Source organism: Echinops telfairi, unplaced genomic scaffold (genome assembly GCF_000313985.2).
Source record: "Echinops telfairi isolate 266 unplaced genomic scaffold, ASM31398v2 ScPeMD7_443;HRSCAF=831, whole genome shotgun sequence".
Classification (NCBI taxonomy): Eukaryota; Metazoa; Chordata; class Mammalia; order Afrosoricida; family Tenrecidae; genus Echinops; species Echinops telfairi.
Window position 1 is genome coordinate 26,918,371 of NW_022104341.1, and position 6,758 is coordinate 26,925,128.

Below are 6,758 nucleotides of genomic sequence, written 5' to 3' on the forward strand. Positions count from 1 at the left end.
AAAAAAAAAGAAGTTTAATATGTACGTGGGTATTTACCTTGGTTGCAAATATATCAGTGAATGTGGTGGAGCACACAGGGGCACAGTTAGGAATACTTCTTAGACATAACCAAACACTTTTGAGGAAAGAGTCTCTGGGCCTGGTGACACAGGACCATATTCCTGGGTGACACCAGGTTCAACTATTAGTCTCTCCCTGTCTTTAGGAAAGAAGTGATAAAAACAGAAGACAGCAGGAAGCAGTCAGATGGACTAATGGACCATGTGAACATCAATATCCATAGTCCTCAGAGCAGAACTAGATGGTGTCTGGGTACCACAACTAACTGTTCTGAAAAAGTTCACATCAAAAGGCTCTGGTTTGAACAGAACAAATAAATCTGTCTTGGAGGAATTGCAGCCAGAATGCTCCTGGTTTATTGTTTATACACTGGATCAGAGCTAAGTGGGCAGCACTTAACAGCAACATATATTATTTATCCAAAACAGGATCATGCGCTACATCCTCTTCTAAAACCTACTTTTTTCCCACTTACATAATAAACACTTTTTATTTTATTAAATATATTTTTTAAAAAGGTTCTGGCTTGAGTGGAAGAAAATTATGGAACAAAACTCAAAATCCTGAGACCAGGCTTATTCTGGTTGGATAGAAGCTGGTGGAACCCCTGAGACGATGGCTCTTAGCCACCATTCAGGACTGACGACGAAAATACAACACTTCTAGATCAGACACATAATTCCATTTCATTGTTAACATAGTTCCAATGCCCTAAATGTACAAAGGGCACTACTAGGAAATGTCTGCTTCCCGTTCCTCTTCCATTCCCATTGTCAACAACCCAGTTCCCTTTCTCATGGCCAGTTTTACTTTGTCCTGTATCTTCCTAGCTATTTTATGCATATGCAAACAAGGAACTTCCCCTTATTTTATCCAAATGGAGACACTAATATACACAATGTTCGTTACTTGGAATTTTAAACTTCGCATATATCCTAAATATTCTTACCAATTCATAAAGAGCTTTCTTCTTGTTCTATTTGCTACATATAATCCCAAACCCCAAAAGCTAGACTCTCTGCTATCGAGGCAATTCTGACTGACAGAGACCCTACCTAGAGTTTCCAGCCTTGGCAAAACTTTCTCCCTTGGAGCAGTTGGTGGGTTTGAACCACCGTCCAACTGAGACTTGGTCTTTAGCCTGGGTTCTGCCAATAAAACAAAGACCCAGAAACAAGCTTGTATGCAAAGTTATTGGGGGGAATTGATCTCAATGGGATCGAAGGCACTAGGAAGAGTAACCAAGGAAGAAGGAATGTCAATCAAGGAAGTGCTATCTAGCTCTTTGCTACTGAAAGTGTGTGATCCAGTGTCAGCCCCACCCTGAAGCTTGTGGGATATGCAGAGTACCAGGCCTTACCCTTGACTTACTGAATTAGAATAGAAATGTAAACAAGATCCCAGTGTTCTGTATAAACGTTCACATTGGAGAACAGGAACAGCTTTTCATTATCCTAGATAGCTGGGCTCAATCTTGCCTCTCAAAGGGCAACGGAGAATTACCCACTTAAGGACAGGAGAGACCACTTAAACCATAGGTTCCTAAACTTATTTGACCTACTACCCGCTCTTTCAGAAAAAAAAAAAAAAAAGACCTCAAAAAACCTCAGCAACGCCCCTGGGAATTAAAAACTTTTGTATTTAAAAAAAAAATCATTTTATTCGGGGCTCATATAGCTCTTATCACAATTTATACATCCATCCATTGTGCCAAGCACCTTTGTACATATGTTGCCATCATCATTCTCAAAACATTTGCTTTCTACTTGAGCCCTTGGTATCAGCTCATTTTCTCCCCTCCCACAGCCTCCCTCCCTCATGAACCCTTGATCATCTTTTTTCATGTCTTACACAGACCGCTGTCTCCCTTCATCCACTTTTCTGTTGTCTCTCCCCTTGGGAGGGGGTTATATGTAGATCATTATGATTGGTTCCCCCTTTCTCTCTCCACCTTACCCTTAGCCTCCTGGTATTGCTACTCTCATTATTGGTCCTGAGGGGTATATCTGTCGTGGATTCCCTGGGTTGCGATCTCTTATCAGTACCCATGTACATGCTCTGGTCTAGCCGGACTTGTAAGGTAGAATTGGAGTCATAGTAGTGGTGGGAAGAAGGCATTAAAGAACTAGAGGAAAGTTGTGTGTTTCATTGGTACTAAACTGTACCATGACTGGTTCATGGATGTCCAATTGTCTACAGAAGGGGTTTCGGTCTCCACTCTGCCCTCCCCCTCATTCACATTGATATGATTTTTTTGTTCTGGGTCTTTGATACTGGATACCTCAGCCCATCGACACCTCATGATCACACAGGCTGGCGTGCTTCTTCCATGTGGGCTTTGCTGTTTCTCAGCTAGATGGCCACTTGTTTATCTACAAGACTTTAAAACCCCAGACGCTGTATCTTTTGATAATTTTGTATTCTATCATCCAGAATTCAGGAAAAAGTCTAGGTATCTGCTTTTACAGTCTCCCTGGATTGCTCCAGGGCCCTCTAGGGGGATGTATCACCTACTTTGGGAAACATGATGCAAACACTGGCTCCTATCTCCCATTGGACAAGACTTGCTCCCTGAGGTGTTAACACCCTTTCATTTTCAGGTATGCGTGTGACAGGACTGCTGAAGGGCAAGCGTCCCAATTGGAACAGCAGCAAGCCTTGGGACAAGAGTGAAAAATACATGTGAGGGGACTGAGAGACAGTGCTGTCAGATCACACCAGAGTGCAGCTTAAGGACAGCCAACAGAATATGAGGTACGGAGCCAGAGTAGCCAAACCACTGCCAACACACAAGCAGTGAGGTGTTGTTTATCCGGCTCTAGTCTCCTCCTCTTTCAGCAAGCCAGAGAAGCCTACTTTGTGGGTTCCAACCAGCATTACAAACAACAACAAAGAGAATTAAAAAGAATGGAAAACAGCAGTACATCATACAAAATAAGGGTAAGCATTGCTTTGCAACACAGTTGTTTCAGTGCTACCTACATAAGTACGGGGTCACAATGTAAAAAGAACTTATTCTGGGTCATAGTCCAAAAGTCTGCAAAGTACAGCAAAGTATTGCACACACGTGCCCTCTTCAGCAATGAACAACAGTGTTTAGTCCTCACAGCTTTACTAATGTAGCAGTCAAGTTTCCGTCCTTTTTTCATTCTGAAAAGTAGAACATTGTATGATCAGATAGTTTAAATGTCTGTTTCTCTTAAGTAAGTGAAATTGAGGATCTGTTCATCAAATTAACAAGTGGTTCTATTTTCCTTTGGTACTTTGGTGGTGCATGGGGTTACATGGTGGGCTGCTAATGGGAGAAAGATGAGGCTTTGTGTTCCAGTGGAGAGTGACAGTCCTAGAAACCCACAGGGGCAGTTCTACTCCGTTCTAGAAGGTCTCCATGAGTCAGAATTCACTTCATGGCAAGGAGACGTTTATATTTTCTTTGGAATCTATCTCAGTCTTGCCTTTCTTTGACTTTTAAAGAAAATCCATTTTTAGGAACTGTATTAGAAAATTAGTTTCACATCTGTGATATAAGCTGTCTTTTGATCTATGGTGTTTTTTTACTGTGTAGACATTATGATGTATATTTAGGCTATCATATTTCTTTTATGATCTCTGAGTTTGTATCATATTAAAAATTCTCCCTCTCTCCTACTCCACGAAGATTATAACATAATTCTTACATGGTTTCTTGTAATTTGTTAATATCCCATCTTGTGCCTATTTGGAAAGTGTCCTAGGATGAAATGTCAGACATGGGTCCTACTTACATTTTTTTCAGGTAGCTTCCTAGTTGTCCTAATACAAAATAGTGAATACACACTATCACAAACTATTTCTTAGTTCATGCGATGCTGTGTTCATTAAACAGACTTTGAAGTAGGCTTTGGCCTTGGGACTAACAACATATATGCAATTTGAGTTTAACTCTAGTAACTGCTTCTCACCTGTTGTTTTAAATTTAAAAGCTCTTCAAAATTTGCTGTCTTAAAAGAAATTTTAAAAAATTTAGGCTTTCATTCTTTTTTATTTAAATTGTATGTATTGTGTTGTTGGGACTATACACAGCAAAACATATATCACACGATTCAAAAGTTTCTACAAGTACAATTTAGCGAGATTGGTTACATTCTTTAAGTTATGCATTCTCTCCTTCCTTGTTTGAACTGTTCCAGGCCATTACCAAACAAACAAAAAACCCAAACTCGCTGACTTTCCATTAACTCTGATGCATAGTGACCCTCTAGGACAGAGCAGAACTGCCCCAGTGGGCTCCTGGGGCTGCAAATCTTTATGGAAGCAGAAAGCCTTGTTTTCCCAAGGAGCAGCTGGTGGTTTTCAGCAGCCTACTCTTTGTCAACTTACCACCCAGACACTTCTCCTTCAACTCTATTCAGCACCCAAAAGGGAACCACAGCAAAGTTCTGCATCTTTCTAATATAATCGAATCACCTCACAGAAAACAAATTTGCACATAACAAATATGTGAATTATTTTCCCCAAAAGAGGATGACACAGAGTCGTCCCTTCACCCTTACCCCCTTTTTTCCCCTTTGGGTAATGTGAATTCTTCAAAGCTGATTCACATTCCCCTAAGATTTCCATTGGTTTTTTTTCAGGTCTGACCCACAGCGACTCTATGCACAACAGAGCAAAACCCTGCACGGTCCAGTGCCATCCGGACAAAAGTTCCTGTCCTGAGTCTATTGATGCAGCCTCTCATTGAGGGCCTTCCTTCTTGTTGATGCTCCTCCACTTTACAAACACGATGCCCATCTCCAGGGATTGGTTTCTCTTGGCAATGAGCCCAAAGTGTGCAAGATGAAGTCTTATTGTCCTTGTCTCTAAGGAGCATTCTGGCTGTACTTCTTCCAGGACAGAGCGGTTTACCCTTTTAGCAGCCCATGGTACTTTCAATATTCTTCTCCACCTCCCTAATTCAAATGCATTGCCTTATCTTTGACCTTCAGTATTCAATATATCCAACTTTTATGTGCATATCAGACAATGGAAAATACCATGGCTTAGATCGGGCACACCTTAGTCCTCAAAGTACCATCTTTGCTTTTGAATACTCCAAAGAGGTGTTGTGCAGATTTAGCCAATGCAATATGTCATTTGAGCTCCTGATAGTTGCTTCCATGAGCAGTGATTGTGGATTCAAGGCCCCCGCAAAAAAAAAAAAAAAAATCCTTGACAACTTCAAACTTTTCTCCATTTATGTCACTTATTGGTCCAGTTGTGAGGATTTTGGTCTTCTTTACTTTGAGTCATAATCCATACTGAAGACTGCAATCCTTGATCTTCATCAGCAAGTGCTTCAAGTCCTCCTCACTTTCAGTAAGCAAGGCTGTGTCGTCTGCATGCTGCAGGTTGTTAATAAGCCTTCCTCCAGTCCTGATGCCAGATTCTTCTTCATATAGTTCAGCTTCTCTGATCATTTGCTAGCACACAGATTCAACAAGTATGGTGAGCGGATACAGCTCTGGTGCACACCTTCCTGAAGAGTGGCCCACAGGAAAGCTTAGCTCATTATACCACCAGAGCTCCTTTTGCCATGATAAAATAATATTAAAGCCTTTTTATTTGAATACTTTCATAAATATATTAACTAAGTTTTTTTTCTATCTCAGACCCCTAACATCTAATATAAGGTATGTTGATAACACTTGATGTTACATCTCCACATTTAAGTTACTAGAAATCTAAGCTATGCATATAAATATGGAGATATAACATCAAGATGTAACTTCTAGATATACTACTCCTAGATATACTCCTCCTTATCCATATTTTATGGTAGCAACCCAAATTCCCCTTGATAGTATCAATTTATCAGTGATCCTCGAACTTTGCCTGTTGATTCACTGGTATGAAGAGCCCCAAATGTCTAGGAGACAGCCTTAACTTGTAGTTTAATGGACTCATTGTTGTTCCCTGGTAAAAGCAAGTTTTCTCTGTGGAAGTACTATCTTGAGGTCAGCAAAACCTAAGGTTGTGGGGACAAGAGGCAAGCATTTTGCTATTGGGTCGCTAGAGATAGCAGTGTGTGGATCCACTCCCATTTCCACCCCTTCATTTCTATACTCACAAGTTCTGGCTATGGGTGAAATAGCACTACATATTGGACAGACTTAGAGCATATACCACATCCTGGAGCATATTCCCTAGGCCTGTGAAGTCTTGCCACCTAGCTAGCACCCCGGGCCATTCTGCCACTCTCTCAAACCAGCTCCTGGGGGATCCCAGAGAACCTGGTACGATCATTACAATACTTCACTGCTGTGAAGTAAGTTCCTTAGCGAGAAATGATGTGGTGAGGATGCCAGGATGGTGGATAAGGCATTCTGTAAGTTCACTTATCTTCACAGAAGCACTGACAGAAAGGTACACAAACCCATATCCAGAGCAAAGGTCTATTCCCATGAGAACAACGTGTGACCTCTTTTTCTTTCTGCGATACAGAAGAAAGTCTGCTACTAGAATGGAGCATGAATCCAGGGCGTGGTGTGACACTGATGAACCACTTAACTATCCTCTAGTTCTTTAAGAGTCCTCCCCTTACTAAGATGATCCTTTCGTGACATACCTCACCGGTCATGTTAGACTTGCATATGTTCGTTTGTACATTTAGGAGTGCTCAGTCCATGTTAGTGAAGTTAGATGACTCCTCAGAGACAGTGACAGGAGTAAGGGTTCCCTG

General features: G+C 41.2%; 1 protein-coding gene across 1 annotated transcript in view; it reads right to left on the reverse strand.

Annotated features, from left to right (window-relative positions):
* Window positions 1-6,758, reverse strand: part of BTBD8 (BTB domain containing 8) — a 66,586-nt gene that overhangs the window by 20,001 nt on the left and 39,827 nt on the right. The gene's annotated exons all lie outside the window — the stretch shown is intronic.